General features: G+C 43.4%; 1 pseudogene; it reads right to left on the reverse strand.

Moving 5' to 3' along the window:
* Positions 1 to 296: 296 nt before the first annotated feature.
* LOC131767232 (toll-like receptor 12) overlaps positions 297 to 23,625 on the reverse strand; it is a 36,147-nt pseudogene continuing 12,818 nt past the window's right edge.

The following is a 23,625-nucleotide window of genomic DNA, read 5'->3' on the forward strand; positions in this document are numbered from 1 at the left end:
AGCCAAGAACTTCATGGATTTAGTAGGTTTACTGAGGATTTGGAGATTTTGAGATCACATCACATACTGCACTGCCACTTGCCATCTCCCAAATTTTCTCATTCATTTGGAAAGCCTCCAGAGCCTTCCCAAAGCCTGTGTCCCCAAAGCCACCAGTTGATCCTCCCTACACACACAGCACACTGACCTCCTGCCAGAAGCCGAGGCAGGCTCACTCACCCACACGTACCCACTCTCTCCCTGCTAGGCTGGCTTGCTTTTCCTCTCCCCCCACCTCCAACACACATGCACCCACTCTAGCCCAACCCAGGCTGCCCCAACCTGCTCCCCAGCCAAGCCCAGAACTCGTCCTTTCTTTCATCTTCCTTTGGTCACATGTGGTAGTCTCCTCTGCAGAGCAGCCAGGACAGCCTAGAGCAACAAGGGAGCTGGTGGTGGGAGACCAGCAGCAGCCCTGGGGGGTGGGGGGCAGCCAGCAGGAGGAAGGCAGCCAGGCAGAGGTCCAGGCAGCAGCATGGGGTGTGCAGGGCCTGGCGACTCAGCACACAGAGCGTGACCCAGCTCCCTGCCATGCCATCTGCCACCTTGTCATCCATGTCCTTGCCTGGCTCAAAATCCCACTCAAGGAGACAGAAGTGCAGCCCCCCGGCCCATCGGAGGGCAGCCCTTCAGAGTAGGCAGCAGCTCCCCAGTCACCCAGCTCTGGTCTTGCCTTCAGTGGGACACAAACACATCATAAAGGAACCTCCTGCCCTCACCCCTCTGACTCCTCAGACCCTGAAGCCAAGCCCTGAACAAGGCCTGGAGATGGCGGATCCAGGAGTTCCTGGCTTCATATAGGAAGGGCAAGGAGGTCAGCAGAAGCAGCTGTGCAACACGAGGAGCTGACTAATGCAGACGTGATGGCACTCTGGAGGCCCAGAGAAAGGCCGAAGAGACACAAGAGGAAGAAGAAGTAACTGAAGAACCGAAGAGATTCACAACGCAGGACATGGCAAGGGGATTTCCTTTATCTGAGGAGGCACAGCACCTGAAAGTAGAACGGTACACGAAGGTTGCAGCAGCCGTTCAGAATGCAATCCAGCAGTACTGTGCCATCTATGACGAGAAAAAAAGAGCTACTACCCAGACACCACTGGATCATTTCTCCAAGAGGGTAGATAGAGTTGAATCCAGCAAGGAACCAGAACCTGTGCCATCGACATCAGGCATGAGTGAAGTTGCAGCCTGCCCTCCATCTCCTGTTGCTGACGATCCTTCAGCTCTACCACCGCCCACCTCCTCTGCCTCCTCCCGTCAGTAACTCTTCTTGCCTGTTCACTCGATGCCCCTGGATGCCAGCTGTTGTACTGTACCGCTGTACTTTTCAAGGTACTGTACTGGAAGATTAAAAATGTTTGCTTTCTTTCTTGTGTGTGTTTGTTCTTTATGTATTACTTGTGTGAAAAGCATTATAAACCTATTACAGTACAGTACTGTGTAGCCAGTTGTGTTAGTTGGGTATCTAGGCTACCCTTGTTGGACTTAGGAACAAATTGGACTTACAAACACACTCTTGGGACAGAACTTGTTTGTATGTAGGGGACTTACTGTATTGGGGCATCTGGGGACTTTGCTCCTGGAGGCTGCCATCTAGCGTGAGGCCTGTCTCCCAGTCTAGCACTAGGACCTGGAGACTTCCCAAGCCCTGGAAAGCAGCAGCAGACAGTATCTCTAACCCCATTTTGACCAGATGCAGCACCTGCCCTGGGCAGCTCACTCACCAGCTCCTCAAGCAGCACTGAGCAGGGCCGGGCATGGGACTGAAGTGCCTGCGGCTTCTGCTCCCATAGGCTGGGCAGCCCCGTGATGCAGCAGGGCTTGGGGCTGTGCCCGTCCACCCTTACCCTCTGATACCAGAGCCTGGAGAGCTGCCAGAGGAAAAGATTGGAGGTGTCCTGGGAGCAGAGGGTCTGCAAGCAAGCTATCACCAAGCAGGGAGAGTTGGCAAAGGGCAGGGAAGATCATGGTGACATTCCAGGTCCCCAGCTGCAATCCCCAGCCTTTTAGAGTCAAGGTCTGCAAGACAGGAGAGACATTAGAAGCCAGCATCCCAGGCTTCCTGCCTGAGACCACATGAAACTCCAAGCTGTTCAAGCTCATGGGCAGGGATAACACTACCCTGGAAGGGCCAGAGGGGAGCTGCAGGTTCAAGGTGTGAAGACGCCCTGGACCCCAAGGCTGAGCTCAGCACCATGCAGGTATCCAGCAGGCTTAGCACGCTTACTGCTGTCAGTGGAGCCAACCAGCCCTTGCCCAGGTCTACCAGTGGATTCTTGGCCAAGTCCAACTTCCCCAGCCTCCTTAAGCCCTGGAATGGCTGGCCTTGCAGACAAATCAGCTGGTTTCCCTGAAGTAGCAGCTCCCGCAGCTGGGGCAGCATGAGAAGGTGACTGGGGACAGGGTGTGCAGCCCATTGTTGAACAGATCCTGCGCCTGCAGTCTTGACACAGCCGCTGTCTCATTCGTGCCCAGCATGGCACTTGCAGTTGGTTCCTACTCAAGTTCAGTTTCTGAAGGCTGGGCATGGCCTCCAGGAAACCTGGTGGCAGGATAGTCATCAGGCCACTGCTCTTAAGACCCAAGCTCTTTAGGCTGTGGCAGGAAGCCAGGGCCTCCAGAGCTATGTGCCCTACAAGAGTGGATGCCAAATTCAGCTCCTGCAGCTCAAAGTGTGCAACTGCCCCCGCAGGCAGCTTGGCCGTGTCGACATTGATCACAGACAGGGTGTCCAGGCTCTGCAGCCCCAGTCCCACCACTGCAGCTGCCTTCATCTTTGTGTGGTCCAGACACAGAGTCCCCAGCTTGAGCCCCTGGAGGGCCCCGGGACTGGCCATCTTCAGCGGATTGTTGAATGACAGGTCCAGATCTCCAGAAGCCAGGCATCGCCAAAGGAGGGGCCATTGCACCAGGTCTGGGAAGATGTCTGCCAGCTCCCCCACATTCTGAAGGCAACTATACTTGACACTCAGATGCCATAGACTGGGAGAAAACCGGACACCTGCGTTCCCATCCAGGCAGGGGCCCAAGAAAGCAAGGCCTGGAGGGAGCTTAGGTTGCCATCAGGGGTAGGAAGAGGTAAACTGTGTAGAGGCATGTGAAGAAGAGCTACCACAGCTGTCCCAAGCTTCCAAGGGCTCCTGGCAGGAGCTGGGTGAGAGGCAGACTCAGCCCCAGGACCTTGAGCCCAGGGAAGTGGGAGAAGGCATCCAGGCACAGAATGGAAGTGGAACCAGAGAGACAGAGCTCCTCCTCACTCTGGGGCACAGCCTCCAGGGTCTGTGTCAGGTTGGTCACTGAGGAGCATGCCACAAGGAGGGGCAGGCTGGAGTCCAAAGGGTAGATCAGGAAGAAGAGAGAGACCAGAGGCAGCCGAGAGCCTTCAGTCACGAGGCAGTTGGAAGCTATCCAGCCTGCGGTCACAGAAGGGACAGGAGCAGACCAGGCAACAGCAAGTGCCCCTCCCATCTCAGCACCAAGCCTGTCCACAAAGAAAACAGAATCAGAACCCCCCTCTCTGCTTCCATCCCTTTTCCAGAGAGGAACCCAGACCCTATCCTCCCCCTGCACACATACATACACAATACTCATAACGCTGGCAGGATACACAGACCCCCCCAGGAGGGTCTGGAAGCAGGGTCGAAGGGCCACAATGCTTCCAAGCTGAAGAACTGCTGGGAGGGCGGGGCTAGACTCAGAGATGCTTAGAGCTGAGGATCCAAGGGTCAGGGAAAGACAGGAGCACACTTGTGGGAGGTGAGACCTACGTCTCACTTCCCTGTTGTGAGGAAGCAAGCAGTGTTTGTGAGCACAAGGTATGGCATCAGAGGTCCAGGATCTCACTCTGCTATTGTCCTGAGCAGTGCATGTCCCCTCTCTGGGCTTCAGTTTCCTCACCTGTAAGCCAAGCATACAGATACCTACCTCATAAGATTGCTGCAATATACATATGGGTTTCTCTCCTCAACACTCTCTTTACTAATTCCACTCCTAACTCCAACAGAAAGGAGGTCTTGAATAAATCAGGATTTTTTAAAGCAGTTGTTTTGTAAGCAAAATAATACATCAAAATTATGCCTTCATGGGCATCTTGTAGTGCTCCACACGGAAGATTCCAAGAAGCCCAAAATTTACCCAAGAGGACCCATAGGGCTCCATTCCTGCCCTTCCAGGCTGGAGCTAGGAAGAACAATCTCTGAGTCCTTGACCTTGATGTGCCACTACGAGAATGGAGGCAAGACCCCAAGGGAAAGCAGAACAAGGAAAAGAAAGGAGATTTACGATTATTTCAAACAATGCCGTAAACCATTCAATACAATTCAATACCTGATATGACTTTTTAAAATAATAAATTCAAAGAGAAGAAAAATTCCTTGACTTATAAAAGAGTATCTACCCCAGATCTATAATAAGTATAATTATTAATGGTGAACCATCACCTGCATCACATTACAGGAATGAGACAACTATAGTTACTTCTGTTTAACATGATAATGGAGGCTTTAGCCAGGAAAATAAGAAAGAAGAAGAACAGAAAATAGGATTATAAAATCATAAGTATTTTAAAAAACAAAAGGGTCGCCATTTATAAGATGCTATGATTGTCTACATAGGAAATTCAAGAATTTCTAGAAACAAACTATTAAAACTAAAGTATGTTTAGCAAAGATACTGGAAACTATATACTTTAAAAACTTTCTAAAACACCAGTGCATTAGTCAGGGTCTCAACAGGAAACAGCACCTTAAATGAGGATTTTTCTAAGAGGTTTGTATGCAAAGAGGCTAATCACAAGGTGTTAGCAGTGCTTAGGAATACTACAAGGGGTAGTGTAGGAATGCAGAACTAACAATCATAGATGCTATCAACATGCTAGAACTGAAGGGATAAGGACTGGGAGAAGTTACCAGAACCTGTAAGGAGAGAGAGTCTTATAGGGTCAGCTGCCTTGAGAGAAACAATGACATTCAGTTGAGTCACAAATCCAACATGAGAGGACCTCGCAGCAAGGAAGGAAGTTCTGGAACTGAAAAATTCAAAATCTGTAATGAAAAGTCCATGAGATAGGATTAATAGCATATTCCACACCAAGAAGAAAATAGTCAGTGAACTTGAAGACCTAGAAATAGAAACTATCCTAAGTGAAACACAGAAAGATAAAGTCAGGAGAAAAGGAGCAAAACCTCAGTGACCTGTAGGAAAATACCAAACAGTCTAACATATGTGTAATTGGAGTCCCAAGGGGAAAAAGGGGAGGGGGAGTGTGAAGAAATAACCAAAATTTTTCCAAATTTAATGAAAACTATAAACCCATTATGCCATGAATTTCACGAAAACCTAAAGATAATGAACACAAAGAAAACCACAATAAGAATGTCAAAATGTTGAAAATAATTGATAAAGAGAAAATCTTATGGATAGCTAAAGGAAAGTTACATAAAGTGACCCATTACAAAAGCAGGAAAAAAGACAAGAATTGCCATTACGGTAACCCTATGTTGGTAGAGCTACCAATGACTCAAAATCATCAAGAATGAAGATTTTGGTTACCCTATTGGATCAAACAAACAAGCAGACAAACAAACAACAACAGTTGAGGTGCTGGATTAAGCTAAATAGAACATGAAAAGGTTAATAGAGAACAGAAGTAAAATATACCACCAGAAAAGAAAGAACTATAACTACAGATCTGTATTTTCTTCCTTGTAGTGTCATGTGTGTTTTACATTAACTATTGTATTTCATCAGTTCTAAGATGCTCATTTTTTTCACGTTTTCAACACCTTTGAAATAAGGCTGCATCCTAAAATTGATTACCTCGCTATTGCTGGTAACCAGGCAACATTCATGGTATAGTTACTCTACGCACATATGCTTACTTGATCATAGCAGTTCACATTATTATAACTGCATTTGAGTTATGGATATTGTTGATAATACTCATTTTAGTTTAATTGTCCTTTAAAATGCTTTCCAAAATATTACAGTACAATTCCACATTGAAATGAAAAGTTATTCTATGTTCAGAAAAAAGCATGGAAAGAAAGCAGCAGGGCAAATAATCTTTGTTGGAGAAATAATGTGGGAGGAATTCAGGGTAGGACTATAAATATGAAGAAGTCTGAGGAATACCATAATCAATATATTCTTCTTATATTTAAATTTTTGTTTGCATAAAGTTATATAAGATAAAAATCTATATCTACATTCAATAATTATAAAATAGCTCTAAATTATAAGTAATGAGAAAGTATTGTGTCATCATTTAATGGATCATTTTCCTTAATGGTACATAAAATAAGGGTTTATTTTACAACTGATTCTTAGATTCAATAAGATGCAGCAATTTATCTATTTTAAAATAATTTTTCTCTTCTTTCCTTCATTATTAATAGTGTGTTGGTGGTGGTTAATTTTATAATTTATTGCTCAGATTATAGAATTTTTAGACAAAATAGAGGTTATCAGAGGGGTGACCATCACCCACAGACTGTAGACATGCAGTTACTGGTGAGATTTAGGTTGAACCTTTTGAAGATAATTGGAATACATTACCGGGTTTTGTTTTGTTTTTTAATGGTTGGTTGTGTTATAGTTGGTGGAAGCTTTATTTTGAAGTGTAAGTATTAGGAAAAGGAGTTATGTCAATGGACAGGCAAAGAGGTAGATAGTAGTGGGCATTTATTATTCATCTAGCATCTGAATTTCTTTCTTGTGCCTATTTGGTAACCATGTCCACCTTGCCTTTAGTGCTACTGCTTGGAGTCTGCCACCCTAGGATCCTGGTAGCCCTATTGAAATCAGGGAGCCCATTTCAACTGCAGCGTCCTATGACAATCCTTGGCCTAAACAGAGAATAGCCATGATAGTATTTTTCAAAGATGACAGTGTTTCCCTCACTAATGTATTTCTCAACACTTTCAATAAAGGATTGTCTTCTGGAACCATTCTAGAAATTCAGTTAGTGGGTGGAGAAAGCATTGAACATGGAAATGTCCTCAATATTCCAATCTCCCCTCTCTATCCCTTCTCCAAACTCTATTTTATACCAAGGAATTTATGATACTTTAACTTTGTTTAGTAGAACACTGTTTAGTCCAAGATTCAGCCAACCAAACAAACAAATAATTGGAACTCTTCTGGCTACTCAAGCTAGCCTATTGAAAAAGGATCTCTGGTAAAGGAGCCATACAAATAAATTCAGTATAATCTAAAATTAGTTTGCTCCCTCCTTGGCTTAGCAAGCACTCTCAAGGTCTATTTCCACATGTATGCTTTAGATTTTGCCAATACAAATCGAAAAATTTTTACCCTTATTTGCCTCTCCTATTGGGTTTGACTTTGTAATTGCCTTCTAGGTACACTGGAATCTGACAGTAACTTCCATTTGTATAAAAATACCTTCCATTTGTATCATGTCTGAATCTGTTTCTCAGGTCCATTCCTCTCCTTCCCCTCCTCTGTTCCATATCACAGGTAAACTGATATGTTATGTTTTCTGACTTCTGTGTGAGTTAAGAGGTTGGAAGGCAGGAGAAAGGGAGAAGCTGGGATATTTTTCCCCCTCCTTCTCTGCTTTGGTAGAACCACCACCAGCTACAAAACTTCCATGATTCCAACTCCAGTAGAGCAGACCTGCTATAGTTCTGGCTTCCCACTGATTGACCTGGTTGGCCGCAGTAATACACCTCTTCCCCCTGTTCCTGCCTCTGCAAGAAATGTGAGATTCTTCCATCACAGTCATAAAAAGTCCCTAGTTTTTAGGTGGACACTGAGCTGAGTAATTAGTATATGAGCTTGATGTCTATATGCCCCTCATCTTGTTCTATAGAATAGCCACTCAGCCTTTTAGAGCCTTGCTTTCAATGGGCACTTCATTTTATGTGACTGGAAGTTTTCATTTAACTGACTCTTTCACCATTGTATGTCTGATCTGTCAGAGTCCCATTGTTTAAAGCTGGATTTTCACTGCCCTTGATCCCAACAGGCCCAATGACCAATCTTCAGATTCTTCTTCCTTTCCTGGGGGTCTGTTGTTTACACCCACTCCCTGTATACACCTCTGCATCAGTCAGGGTTTAATTACATACAACAGAAACTGACTTTAGTTGATCAAAGCAGGAAAGAAGCTTATGGAAAGGATTTGGGGTAGCTCGTGGATTCTTTGGGGGGGGGGTGTTGAGAACCAGACTTATGGCCACCCCGTTACCAAAAAGGGATTCTGTTCGGTCCCTACATTTTTTTTGAATTTTATTTTATTTATTTTTTATAGAGCATGTTCTTATTAGTCATCCATTTTATACACATCAGTGTATACATGTCAATCCCAATCTCCCAATTCATCACACCACCACTCCCACCGGCCACTCCTTTCCCCCCTTGGTGTCCATATGTTTGTTCTCTACATCTGTGTCTCAATTTCTGCCCTGCAAACCGGTTCATCTGTACCATTTTTCTAGGTTCCACATATATGCGTTAATATGCAATATTTTTCTCTTTCTGACTTACTTCACTCTGTATGACAGTCTCTACATTCATCCACGTCTCTATAAATGACCCAATTTCGTTCCTTTTTATGGCTGAGTAATATTCCATTGTATATAGGTACCATATCTTCTTTATCCATTCATCTGTTGATGGACATTTAGGTTGCTTCCATGATCTGGCTATTGTAAATAGTGTTGCAATGAACATTGGGGTGCATGTGTCTTTTTGAATTACGGTTTTCTCTGGGTGTATGCCCAGTAGTGGGATTGCTGGGTCATCTGGTAATTCCATTTTTAGTTTTTTAAGGAACCTCCATACTGTTCTTCATAGTGGCTGTATCAATTTACATTCCCACCAGCAGTGCAAGAGGGTTCCCTTTTCTCCACACCCTCTCCAGCATTTATTCTTTCTAGATTTTTTGATGATGGCCATTCTGACCGGTGTGAGATGATATCTCACTGTAGTTTTGATTTGCATTTCTCTAATGATTAATGATGTTGAACATTCTCTCATGTGTTTGTTGGCAATCTGTATATCTTCTTTGGAGAAATGTCTATTTAGGTGTTCTGCCCATTTTTGGATTGGGTTGTTTGTTTTTTTGTTATTGAGCTGCATGAGTTGCTTATAAATTTCGGAGATTAATCGTGTGTCAGTTGCTTCATTTGCAAATATTTTCTCCCATTCTGAGGGTTGTCTTTTGGTCCTATTTATGGTATCCTTTGCTGTGCAAAAGCTTTTAAGTTTCATTAGGTCCCATTTGTTTATTTTTGTTTTTATTTCCATTTCCCTAGGAGGTGGGTCAAAAGGATCTTGCTGTGATTTATGTCATAGAGTGTTCTGCCTATGTTTTCCTCTAAGAGTTTGATAGTGTCTGGCCTTACATTTAGGTCTTTAACCCATTTTGAGTTTATTTTTGTATATGGTGTTAGGGAGTGTTCTAATTTCATACTTTTACATGTACCTGTCCAGGTTTCCCATCAACACTTATTGAAGAGGCTTTCTTTTCTCCACTGTATATTCTTGCCTCCTTTATCAAAGATAAGGTGACCATATGTGTGTGGGCTTATCTCTGGGCTTTCTATCCTGTTCCATTGATCTATATTTCTGTTTCTGTGCCAGTACCATACTGTCTTGATTACTGTAGCTTTGTAGTATAGTCTGAAGTCAGGGAGCCTGATTCCTCCAGCTCCAGTTTTCTTTCTCAAGATTGCTTTGCCTGTTCGGGGTCTTTTGTGTTTCCATACAAATTGTAAAATTTTTTTGTTCTAGTTCTGTAAAAAATGCCAGTGGTAGTTTGAGAGGGATTGCATTAAATCTGTAGATTGCTTTGGGTAGTAGAGTCATTTTCACAATGTTGATTCTTCCAATGCAAGAACATGGTATATCTCTCCACCTATTTGTGTCATCTTTAATTTCTTTCATCAGTGTCTTATAATTTTCTGCATACAGGTCTTTTGTCTCCTTAGGTAGGTTTATTCCTAGATATTTTATTCTTTTTGTTTCAATGGTAAATGGGAGTGTTTTCTTACTTTCATTCTCAGATTTTTCATCATTAGTGTATAAGAATGCCAGAGATTTCTGTGCATTAATTTTGTATCCTGCTACTTTACCAAATTCATTGATTAGTTCTAGTAGTTTTCTGGTAGCATCCTTAGGATTCTCTATGTATAGTATCATGTCATCTGCAAACAGTCACAGCTTTACTTCTTCTTTTCCAATTTGGATTCCTTTTATTTCTTTTTCTTCTCTGATTACTGTGGCTAGAACTTCCAAAACTATGTTGAATAAGAGTGGTGAGAGTGGGCAACCTTGTCTTGTTCCTGATCTTAGTGGAAATGGCTTCAGTTTTCCACCATTGAGAACGATGCTGGCTGTGGGTTTGTCATATATGGCCTTTATTATATTGAGGTAGGTTCCCTCTATGCTCACTTTCTGGAGAGTTTTTATCATAAATGGGTGTTGAATTTTGTCAAAAGCTTTTTCTGCATCTATTTAGATGATCATGTGGTTTTTATTCTTCAATTTGTTAATATGGTGTATCACATTGATTGATTTGCATATATTGAAGAATCCTTGCATTCCTGGGATAAATCTCACTTGATCATGGTGTATGATCCTTTTAATGTATTGTTGGATTCTGTTTGCTAGGATTTTGTTGAGGATTTTTGCATCTATATTCATCAGTGATATTGGTCTGTAATTTTCTTTATGTGTGATATCTTTTTCTGGTTTTGGTATCAGGGTGATGGTGGCCTCATAGAATGAGTTTGGGAGTGTTCCTTCCTCTGCAATTTTTTGGAAGGGTTTGAGAAGGATGGGTGTTAGCTCTTCTCTAAATGTTTGATAGAATTCACCTGTGAAGCCATCTGCTCCTGGACTTTTATTTGTTGGAAGATTTTTAATCACAGTTTCAATTTCATTACTTGTGATTGGTCTGTTCATATTTTCTATTTCTTCCTGGTTCAGTCTTGGAAGGTTATACCTTTCTAAGAATTTGTCCATTTCTTACAGGTTGTCCATTTTATTGGCATAGAGCTGCTTGTAGTAGTGTCTTAGGATGCTTTGTATTTCTGCGGTGTCTGTTGTAACTTCTCCTTTTTGAGTCCTTTCCCTCTTTTTCTTGATGAGTCTGGCTAATGGTTTACCAATTTTGCTTATCTTCTCAAAGAACCAGCTTTTAGTTTTATTGATCTTTGCTATTGTTTTCTTTGTTTCTATTTCATTTATTTCTGCTCTGATCTTTATTATTTCTTTCCTTCTGCTAACTTTTGGTTTTGTTTGTTCTTCTTTCTCTAATTCCTTTAGGTGTAAGGTTAGATTATTTGAGATTTTTCTTGTTTCTTGAGGTAGGCTTGTATAGCTATACACTTCCCTCTTAGAACTGCTTTTGCTGCATCCCATAGGTTTTGGATCATCGAGTTTTCATTATCATTTGTCTCTAGGTACTTTTTTATTTCCTCTTTGATTTCTTCAGTGATCTCTTGGTTATTTAGTAATGTATTGTTTAGCCTCCATGTGTTTCTGTTTTTTACAGTTTTTTCCCTGTAATTCATTTCTAATCTCATAGCATTGTGGTCAGAAAAGATGCTTGATATGATTTCAATTTTCTTACATTTATTGAGGCTTGATTTGTGACCGAAGATGAGATCAATCCTGGAGACTGTTCTGTGCGCACTTGAAAAGAAAGTATAATCTGCTGTTTGGGGATGGAATGTCCTATAAATATCAATTAAATCTATCTGGTCTATTGTGTCATTTAAAGCTTGTGTTTCCTTATTAATTTTCTGTTTGGATGATCTGTCCATTGGTGTAAGTGAGGTGTTAAAATCCCCCACTATTATTGTGTTACTGTCAATTTCCTCTTTTATAGCTGTTAGCGGTTGCCTTATGTATTGAGGTGCTCCTATGTTGGGTGCATATATATTTATAATTGTTATATCTTCTTCTTGGATTGATCCCTTGATCATTATGTAGTGTCCTTACTTGTCTCTTGTAATGTTCTTTATTTTACAGTATATTTTATCCGAGTATTGCTACTCCAGCTTTCTTTTGATTCCATTTGCATGGACTATCTTTTTCCATCCCCTCACTTTCAGTCTGAACGTGTCCCTAGGTCTGAAGTGGGTCTCTTGTAGACAGAGTGTATATGGGTCTTGTTTTTGTATCCATTCAGCGAGCATATGTCTTTTGGTTGGAGCATTTAATCCAGACCATTTAAGGTAATTATCAATATGTATGTTCCTATTACCATTTTCTTAATTGTTTTGGATTTATTTTTGTAGGTCCTTTTCTTCTCCTGTGTTACCCACTTAGAGAAGTTCCTTTAGCATTTGTTGCAGACCTGGTATGGTGGTTCTGAATTCTCTTAGCTTTTGCTTGTCTGTAAGGCTTTTGATTTCTCCATCGAATCTGAATGAGATCCTTGACAGGTAGAGTAATCTTGGTTGTAGGTTCTTCCCTTTCATCACTTTAAGTATGTCATGCCACTTCCTTCTGTCTTGTAGAGTTTCTGCTGAGAAATTAACTGTTAACTTTATGGGAGTTCCCTTGTATGTTATTTGTCATTTTCCCTTGCTGCTTTCAATAATTTTTCTTTGTCTTTAATTTTTGCCAATTTGATTACTATGTGTTTCAGCCTGTTTCTCCTTGGGTTTATCCAACCTGGGACTCTCTGAGCTTCCTGGACTTGGGTGGCTATTTCCTTTCCCGTGTTAGGGAAGTTTTCGACTATAATATATTCAAATATTTTCTGAGGTCCTTTCTCTCTCTCTTCTCCTTCTGGGACCCCTATAATGTGAATGTTGTTGCATTTAATGTTATCCCAGAGATCTCTTAGGCTGTCTTCATTTCTTTTCATTCTTTTTTCTTCATTCTGTTACACAGCAGTGAATTCCACCATTCTGTCTTCCAGGTCACTTATCCTTTCTTCTGTCTCAGTCATTCTGCTATGGGTGCCTTCTAGTGTATTTTTCATTTCAGTTATTATATTATTCATTTCTGTTTGTTTGTTCTTTAATTCTTCTAGGTCTTTGTTAAACATTTCTTGCATCTTCTCGATCTTTGCCTCCATTCTTTTTCCGAGGTGCTGGATCATCTTCACTATCATTATTCTGAATTCTTTTTCTGGAAGGTTGCCTATCTCCACTTCATTTAGTTGTTTTTCTGGGGTTTTATCTGGTTCCTTCATCTGGTACCTAGCCCTCTGCCTTTTCATCTCGTCTATCTTTCTGTGAATGTGGTTTTTGTTCCACAGGCTGCAGGATTGTAGTTCTTCTTGCTTCTGATGTCTGCCCTCTGGTGGACGAGGCTGTCTAAAAGGCTTGTGCAAGTTTCTTGATGGGAGGGACTGGTGGTGGGTGAGCTGGCTGTTGCTTTGGTGGGCAGAGCTCAGTAAAATTTTAATCCACTTGTCTGCTGATGGGTGGGGCTGGGTTCCCTCCCTGTTGGTTGTTTGGGCTGAGGCAACCCAACACTGGAGCCTACCCAGGCTCTTTGGTGAGGCTAATGGCTGACTCTGGGAGGGCTCAAGCCAAGGAGTACTTCCCAGAACTACTGCTGCCAGTGTCCTTGTCCTCATGGTAAGACACAGCCAGCCCCCACCTCTGCAGGAGACCTTCCAACACTAGCAGGTAGGTCTGGTTCAGTCTCCTATGGGGTCACTGCTCCTTCCCCTGGGTCCCGATGTGCACACTAGTTTGTGCGTGCCCTCCAAGAGTGCAGTCTCTGTTTCCCCCAGTCCTGTCAAAGTCCTGCAATCAAATCCCACTATCCTTCAAAATCTGATTTTCTAGGAATTCCTCCTTCCATTGCCAGACCCCCAGGGTCAGAAACCTGACGTGGGGCTCAGAACCTTCACTCCAGTGGGTGGGCTTCTGTGGTATAAGTGTTCTCCAGTTTGTGAATCACCCACCCATCAGTTATGGGATTTAATTTTATTGTGATTGCCGCCCCTCCTACCGTCTCATTGAGGCTTCTCCTTTGTCTTTGGATGTGAGGTATCTTTTTGGTGAGTTCCAGTGTCTTCCTGTAGATAATTGTTCAGCAGTTAGTTGTGATTCTGGTTTTCTTGCAAGAGAGAGTGAGAGCACGTCCTTCTACTCTGCCATCTTGAACCAATCTCTTGGTCCCTACTTGTTAATGTCACTTATCTTATGATTTAAAATCAGTTTTATCTGATCAGTAAATAATAGTCCATGAGTCTACACTACAGTTCAAGGGAGGTTGAGATGCAAGCCTCTGGTATTTTTTATCTTCTCTAGTGAGAAGCAGGCTCTACCTCTCATTGGTTGGATGAACTTTCTCCCCTAAAAGAAACATAGAAAGAGGCTTGGATACTGGACAGCCAAAAAGATGATAAACATGCAGTGCCATTTGTGAACATACTGAGTTCATGATACATGCCTAGAGCAGAGTGCTTAGGGGAGAATGCTTCTTACCCACTCCTTCTTCCTTGTAGAGAAACCCATTAGTATAACCCTCCTCGGTCTTCCCCCCTTCACATCTCTGGGAGGAAGAAATACGACTTACATTATTGATTAGTTTGGGGGAGGACATGAATGTGTGGAGCTCTGTGCCTTCCTCTTTCCTTTCCCTTTGGGAGTACACATTCACATCTGCTTTGTGCACCAAATTTTATAAGAACAGATGTCACATGGGGAGATGTGCATATTCCTTGCAATGTCTACAAAATGGATGGATAAAACTAGTGTTCACTATTATGTCTGCAGCTCTAAGACATAGTCTCCAATAACAGCTCTACAGTAGGAAAGATGAAAGTTTATTCTTTGGCATACTTCTCAACTGGTTCATGAGTCAGGGGTGAAAAGGAGGCCCCTCAACCCACTAATATTTTTTACTGTTTTGCAGCTAAATGTGACCTAGCCTCTGCCCCTGGAGGGCTCTCACTCTAGTGGGAGAGGGATACATAGCAGATCATTATAATACACCATGACCCCTGGGTCAACGTTTGACTGTGTCACTCCTTAGGACAGTCATACTCCAGAGCCTTTAGAATGCAAACTATAGACTATACCCTTTAGGTGATTGTCCACCTGGCTTTTTCCTATTTAAAAGTGAGAAGAGTAAAGTTTGCAGTCAGGTAAAAAGGAACCATTAGAATGGGACTGCTTCAGTTTCCCTTTGTTATAGTAACCAGATTAACTTGCTTTACCCTAATTCCCCAAGTGGGGGTTGGAGGGCCAGCATCTGATCAGAAGCTCCGGGATTCCTCCCCCTGTCTCTTTCCTTTCCCTAGTCATTCGAGCATCTCAGAGATTTACAGACTGAGCTGGAGAGGCCCTCTGAGTTCATTCAGTCCAACACCTCCCTTTTCAGATGGGGAAACTGAGACCCAGAAAGAAGGGGATTTTCCAGGGCCCAACAGAGGGCAGATGGCAGAGCTGGGATCACCACCCAGGGTCATGGTCGAGCCAGGTGGGGATGGAGTGTTAGTGACAATAAGCAGCCTTCACTCCCGACCATGGGAAGTGAAGTGAAGCTCTTGGAGCCTAGAAGACCCCTCCTGCCATCCTCCTGGCCCACTGTACCACACACACATTTAGGACAGTGATCTCAGCTTCCCTTCTCTGGGCTGGGATGTGAGGAGTTTATGGAAGGAGCCTGAAGTCAGACCTCAGTTCTCATGCTGTGACCTGGCTAGTGCTGCCCAGAGAAGTGCTCTGGGAATAAAGAGAGCTGAGAAACCAGCTTTGCAAATAAATAAATGAAATGAAATAATGTGACATGGCATAAAATAAAATAGATGCCTTTGCCCTCATCAGGGGGCCACTTTCTGGAGGGACTTTCTCCTTTCTCTCTCCATTCACCCATCTCTCCTGCCTCCAATCTCAGCAGACCCTTATTCTCCATACTTTCCCTCGATCGCATCTCCACCACCTCCTTTTCCTCCCCACCCCTGTCTAGGCACTCCTGTCCTCCTGCAGGATGGACTTCTGACAAACCCAGGTGATAGCCTTCTCTGTGGGTTGTTAACTGGTCAGCAAATATAATCTTTAATCAAACAAATTTTCAGCGATTTTATCACATAACCACATTCAGGTAACATCACTAGAATTCTAAACAGAAAGAAGAAAGAGTTGACCCCCAGCTCCACCACCACCAAATCAAACGGCTTTGGCTTGCCTGAGTTTGCTTCGCTTCTTGTCCTGATATTAAACAGATAGCTACCATTTTTTACACTTTCCTATATGCCAGGCATACTGAGAAGCACTTCAAGCAATATAAACCTGGAAGTATTTTATTTCCCAGAATCCCCTTTTTTTGCCTATCCAGAATCCCTTTTAATAATAAGAAGAATTAACATTTATTGAGAACATACTATGTGCCAGACACTATGCTCTCTTTTCATCCTCATGACCCAGTTTGTGTGTGCTTTCCCAACCCCACCAACATTCTCCAGGTGGAGAACTGTGGCCCAAGGAAGTTCAGTGGCCCGTCCAAGGTCCCTAGGATAGTTAGTTTCTTCCTCTGTCAAAGGTGAGAATGTCCTAGTTATTACTTCCCCATTTGGGTTTCCAGGGGACAGTTTGGGTTTGGCTGTGAGTTCCTTTGTTGTAAGTGCCTTTGTGGCTTTGGTGTTTTCAGGTGTAATTCCCAGACAGCCTTGAGTGAAGGATGCCCTTGTTTCCTGTTATTCCAAACATCACAAGGACAGACAGTGAAGTCTACACAAGGGTTACAGGATGAAGAGATATCTTCACTGATACACAGAACAAATGGGAATCCAGCCAAGGGCAGCTGGACAGAACTTTTGTAGAAGAGTTCCCTGTAGTCCTGCCGTAGCACCAGCCCTTCTGGGAAAGTGAAAGAGGTCAGGCCAAGAGTGGCCTGGGCTACTCTGTTGTCTTGGTGGAGGTTCTGTTTGTGTTCAGGAACAAAAATCATCTCAGACTACCCCAGGCACAATTTGTTGGGAGGATGTAGGGGTATCTCATTGAACCCCAAATCAGCTGGGCCTGAGGAAAGCCTGAAGTCAGGAAGTAGAGCCATCAGAGAACTTCCAGAAGTTTCTCTCTCATCTCTACTTCAACTTTCCTCTTCCTCCTAAACAGATATCTCTGCTTCTATGTTCTCATGGTTGACGAGGCCACCCCATCCCAAGGGAACTCCCGGCTGAACTAAACCAAAGGTCAGCTTTGGAGGGGGCAGAAACTCCACCCTCCCTGCTCTAGTTTACCCCATCTCACCACCCCCACCACCAACCACATCTGCTCAAGGTCCCTTCCTACTACTGGTTTTGATGCTCCCCCTCCCACCCACCCCTGCCCATACACCAGGATCCACTGAGGGAGCTCAGAGGGAGGAGAAACCACCATCTTCCTTCCTTGGGGACTTCTGAAAAATCCTGCTCCATATCTTCCCTGTCTATGTTGTGAGCCTGCAGGATGCTCTGCTTGGGGATGGATGGGTTTCTCCACCGTTCTGGAGAGGGAAGCAAATATTCTCTTGCTCAAGAGGAGCAGCAAAGAGTGCCACTGTTCCATGGCTGAAGAGGGCTTGTAGGCTGGGCTATAAGAAACCATTGGTCCTGGTTTCTCAGTGTCCCCTTTCCTGTTGGCTTGCAGATCTCATTATTTAGACAGTCTCCTTTTTAGACAATTTGTACAAGGCCTGTTAGACATTCATTCTATTCCCTCATTCAAGCTACAGCTATTCTGAGCAGGGAACAGGGTACAGAGGCAAAGGAGTCAGGGCACCTGCCCTTGGGAGGCTCATGGTAGGTGGGAGTGACAAGCCCATGAAAAGGGGAGTGATCCAGACGTCCTCTTGTTTCTCCTGCTAGCAGATCACTCTTCCTTTTAATGCATAAGCAGCAATAAACTGAACCCTCAGTCTGCAAGACTTCAGGAAATTGGTCTCTTATAGAGTTCCCTTTCCCAAGGATCTCTGAGAATTCTTACATATTCCACCAATTCATATGGTTGTCACTTATCATCTTTGTCTGCTCCACTGGACCCCCGATCTGGAGCCCCAGCCCTGGGAGACTTGCTCTCCCCAGGCTCCTGTTTGCCTAACGAAGGCTTGTTCCCAGGGACTCCCAAGCTCCCTTCTCTCCTCTGTACTCTCTCCCTACATGATTTCATCCAGTCTCACGATTTTAAAATATCATCTATTTGCCGATGAGTTTACAAATCTCTATCACCACCGCTGACTTCTCTCCCCAGCTCCAGACTCTTGTATCCAATTGCCTATTTGTCATCTTCACTTGGAGGTCAAACAGGCAATTGAAACAACTTAGCCAAAACAAACCCTTGATTTCCTGCCTTGCTCTGCCTGCCCCCAAACCAGCTCCCCTCCAAGTATTTCCATTTCAGGTGATGTTTCAGTACATAGCAGGACACCATCCACTTAGCTGCTCAATCTACAAACCTGAAAATCATTCCTGATTCTTCTCTTTGCTCCCCCACTGCCACCCACAGCTAGCCCTGTGGAAGCCACATCAGAACCCATCCTGAATCTGCCCGCTTCTCTCCATCTCCGTCTCTAGGCTCCTAGATCACGTGGCCATTGTCTCTCGCCTAGATGATGGCAATGGCATCCTGACTTGCCTCTCTGCTTTCACTCCTGCCCCCTGCAATCTAGTTTCCACACAGAATCCAGAGTGAGCTTTTAAAAATATAAACCCGTCACATGACTCTCCTGCTTAAGCCCTTCCATGGCTTCCCATCACATTTGGAATAAAAATTTAATGTCTTACTTTGACCTATAACGTCCTCCCTGAGCTGGCCCTGCCTGCCTCACTGCCATCCTCAGGTATTGCACACACAACTGTCTTTCTTCCTCTTTCTCTCTCTCTCTCTCTTTCAGCCACACTTGGCCTTCTCTCTGTTCATCAGAAGGGCCAGGCCCATCTCTACCCAAGGGTTTTTGCAATAACTATTCCCTTTGCCTAGTAAGCTCTACCCAACCTTGGAAGGTGTGTGTGTGTGTGTGTGTGTGTGTGTGTGTGTGTGTGTGTATTTTTACTAATCATAAGTTAATGCTACAATACTAAACATTTTACATATGAGTCACCACCATAAGAACTTTTTGCCTTAGACAAAACAATTTTCCTAGGCCACCTAGAAGCTCTGTTCTCCCATCCTATTTTCTTAGCAGATAATATGACTTAGAACCTAAAACAAAAAGAAACATTTTGAAGTCTTTCCAACAATGGGGGGAGAAAAGACCATAACTTGGTAAGAAGAAGAACAAAAAGGAGGTGGAAGAGGAGGAGAAAACAAAATAGATTTTAAGACCAAATTATTAAGTGAGATTAAACAAGATCATGTTGAAATAATAAAAGCTATATTACTAGAGCAACAAAACACACCAAACATAGCTTTTACAAAGATAAAGAGAAGTTGCCAGAAGCACAATGGTAGTTTTCATTTATTCATCCAACAAGTGATAGCCTACTATGTGCTAAACTGTTAGGGAATAAGTGTTAGGGAATAAGAATAAGGCTGTTAGGGAATAAGAATAATCATTCTAAGTGTTAGGGAATAAGCAGTGAAGAAAACATAAAACCCCTGAGCTGTGGAGAGAAAAGACACTTTTTAAAGTAAATATATAGTATGTATTATAATAATGAGTTCTAGGGAGAAAAATAAAGCAATAAAGGGGATTAGAGAGAAGCAAGGGGGGGAGGGAGCTGCAATTGTAAATAGGGTGGACCAGGAAGACCTCTCCAAGGAGGTGACATTTGAGCACATTTGCACATGCAGCTCCCTGGAGAAGGGCACTCTAGGCAAAAGGAAGAGCAAGTGCAAAGACCCTGGAGTGGGAGCTTGCCTGGCCTGTTAGAAGAAAAGCAGGAAACCAAGGAGACTGAGGGGGGGAAAGCCAGGAGAGTTTGTAGAAGATGAGGTCAGAGAGGTCATTGTAAGGACTTTGGCTACTCTGAATGAGATGCAGGGTCATTACAGGGTTTTCATAAGAAGAGTGACATAATCTGACTTACACTATTAAAGAATCATTGAGGCTGCTATGTTGAGACCAGAATGGCTAGGGCTCTCAGTGGGTGAGACGAGCATAAAAACAAGAAAGGAGATATTATAGTAACTCAGGTGAGTTGTCATGCTGGCTTGGACCACCATGGGGAAAAACATGGGTAGATTCTGGATGTATTTTGAAGACAGAACTTAAAACATTAACTGATGGGTTTCATGTGGGATGTGGGAGAAAGAGAAATCAAGAATGATGCCAAGACTGTGGGAGAATGAGTTTAGGAAAATTAGGAATTTGACTTTGGAAATGTTAAGCTTAAAATGACTATTATAGGGGCAGAGTCAATATGGTGGTGTGGGAAGACATGAAGTTCACGTCTCCCCACAACTAGGGCACCCATGGGATGCTGGTGGGGGACTTCAACGCCCAAGGTGATGGGAGGAACTCCCAAGTGAACTGCTGGACGTGGGGGGACTGAGGGGGAGGAGAAGTAGAGGCCAGACAGGACTGGCGCCCCTGAGGGGAAGCTGAGAGGTGGGAGGTGTTCCCACACCTGGATGGACCCTTGGGGGCTCAGATCAGGGAGGAGCACACCCAGCGTATCCCCTACCCAATCAGCAGAGAAGTCTGCCCAGCTCTCGGGCCAGGTCCTATGCCTTCAGAGGTCCCCTCTGGGCCACGTGGGTCCTGGGGCCATAAGAGGGAGGTGGGGTGGGGAGAATAAGAGGGGCCAGAGGAGCAGGCAGGAAAGGAATAGAGGGCATTAGCTCTGCCTACTCGAGCCCAGGAAACCTACTGAGCTCCCTGGTGGGGTCCCCTGCCCTCTGAGACCAGAGGTGGGAGGCATGCCTGGGCCCCTTCTGTTCCATTGAGCCTAAGCCCTACCCTCCACACCCCCCAGGGCTTTTTCCAGCCCTGCAGGTCCTAAACATAGGCCCCGCCAACCACCCAACCCCCACCCCTGCTTAGGCCCCACCCTCCATAGCCAAGGCCTTTTCCACCATTTTTTTTCCTCCTCCTCTTTTTTACTATTGTGGTTCTGTTTCACCTTCTGGTTGTTGTTTCATCTATATTTTTATTTTTATATTCTTTCTAACATATCTGTCAGTTTCTTAGCCTAATTTTATTTTTTACTTTGTTATTGTTCTCCCCTTTTTTCTTTCCGCTGCTCCACGCAGCTTGCAGGATCTTGGTTCATGAGCTGGGGGTCAGGCCGAAGCTCCTGCAGTGGGAGCTCCGAGTCCGAACCACTGGACTAACAGAGAACCTCAGACCCCAGGGAATATTCACCGGAATGAGGCCTCCCAGGGGTCCTCATCCCAGCACCAAGACCCAGCTCTACCCAACAGCCTACAAACTCCAGTGTTGGAAGCCTCAGGCCAAACAACCAGTAAGACAGAAACACAATCCCACTCATTAAAAAAAAAGAGAGAGAGAGACAGCAAAAGAATATGTCACAGATGAAGGAGCAAGGTAAAAACCTACAAGACCAAATAAATGAAGAGGAAATAGGCAATCTACCTGAAAAAGAATTCATAATAATGATAGTAAAGATGATCCAGAATCTCAGAAATAGAATGTAGGCACAGACTGAGAAAATACAAGGAATGTTTAGCAAAGATCTAGAAGAACTAAAGAACAAACAGAGATGAACAACACAGTAACTAAAATGAAAAATACACTCGAAGGAATCAAAAACAGAATAAATGAGGCAGAAGAACAAATAAGTGAGCTGGAAGACAGAATGCTGTAAATAACTGCTGAGGAGCAGAATAAAGAAAAAAGAATGAAAAGAATTGAAGACTATCTCAGAGACCTCTGGGACAACACTAAATGCACCAACATTCGAATTATAGGGGTTGCAGAAGAAGAAGAGAGAAAGAAAGGGTCTGAGAAAATATTTGAAGAGATTATAGTAGAAAACTTCCCTAACATGGGAAAGAAAATAGTACCCAAGCCCAGGAAGCACAGAGAGTCCCATCCAGGAGAAACACCAGGAGAAACACACCAAGACACATATTAATCAAACTAACCAAAATTAAATTCAAAGAAAAACATTAAAAGCAAGGGAAAAACAAAAAATAACATACAAAGGAAACCCCATAAGGTTATCACCTGACTTTTCAGCAGAAACTCTACAGGCCTTAAGGGAGTGGCAGGATATACTTAAAGTGATGAAAGAGAAAAACCTACAACCAAGATTACTCTACCCAGCAAGGATCTCATTTAGATTTGACAGTGAAATCAAAAGCTTTTCAGACCAGCAAAAGCTAAGAGAATTCAGCACCACCAAACCAGCTTTACAACAAATGCTAAAGAAACTTCTTTAGGTGGGAAACACAAGAGAAGTAAAAGACCCACAAAAACAAACCCAAAACAATTAAGAAAATAGTAATAGGAATATACACATTTATAATAACCTTGAACGTAAATGGATTAAATGTCCCAACCAAAAGACACAGACTGGCTAAATGGATACAAAAACAAGACCCATATATATGATGTCTACAAGAGACCCACTTCAGATCTAGGGCACATACAGACTGAAAGTGAAGTAATGGAAAAAGATATTTTGTGCAAATGGAAATCAAAAGAAAGCTGGAGGGCAATACTCGTATCAGATAAAATAGACTTTAAAATAAAGACTGTTCTGACTCAGTGTGTCTGGGCTGAGCCTGGGATTCTGCATTTTCCCAGGCTCCCTGTGATACCGGGGCTGCGGCAGACCGCCCTTGGCATGGCAGGGTCAAACAGGGGCTCTCAAAGTGTGTGAATCACCTCATCTGGAAGATTTGGTGAAACAGGTTTCTGGGCCCCCTCCAGAATTTCTGATGCAGTAGGTCTGACGTGGGGCTTGAGAATCTACATTTCTGCAAGTTCTCAGGTGATGCTAATACCGCTGCTTGTCCTGGCACTGTGATTGAGAACAGCTGCTTTATTTTATTTTAGTTTTTTCTTTTTAGCATCTTAATTGGAGTGTAACTGCTTTACAGCGGTGTGTTGGTTTCTGCTGTATAACAAAGTGAATCAGCTGTATGTATGCATATGTCCCCATATCCCCTCCCTCTTGCGTCTCCCTCCCACCCTCCCTATCCCACCCCTCTAGGTGGTCACAAATCACCGAGATGAGAACAGCTGCTTTAAATGGTACGGGGATGATCCGTTTCTGGAAAGTTTAAAATATGTCATTGTGACTTAAAATATGTCATTGGGGCTTGCTGCTGAATTTCCAGTATTCTCTTGGTTTTCTCTTCGGGAGAAGAGGTGTATGGATTTTGGTAAATTTCATTTTCCTGGAAAATGATCTGTTACCTCAACTTTTCCAAGTTATTTGCATTGAGTTCGATATTGTTGTGAGTTTTATAATTGTGTCTGCTAATTTCTCATTTTGTGTGTGTGTTCTTTGATTAGGCTATCCAGCAGTGTTACCTATATCACTCTTTAAGAGAAGCAGCTTATTTTCTTAATTTTTAAAAATCAGTTTTACACTTTTCTGATTTCTAATTTTCACATTTCTGCATTTATCTTAGTTTCCTTCCTCTTGCTTTGCTTGGGTTTATTTTCCTGTTCTTTTCCGTGAAACATAACTGAGTTACATGCTGCATTCATTCATGTTTTTTTGTTTCATTCTGTAATGTTTAAGGCGATGGA

This window comes from Kogia breviceps, chromosome 1 (genome assembly GCF_026419965.1).
Source record: "Kogia breviceps isolate mKogBre1 chromosome 1, mKogBre1 haplotype 1, whole genome shotgun sequence".
Classification (NCBI taxonomy): Eukaryota; Metazoa; Chordata; class Mammalia; order Artiodactyla; family Physeteridae; genus Kogia; species Kogia breviceps.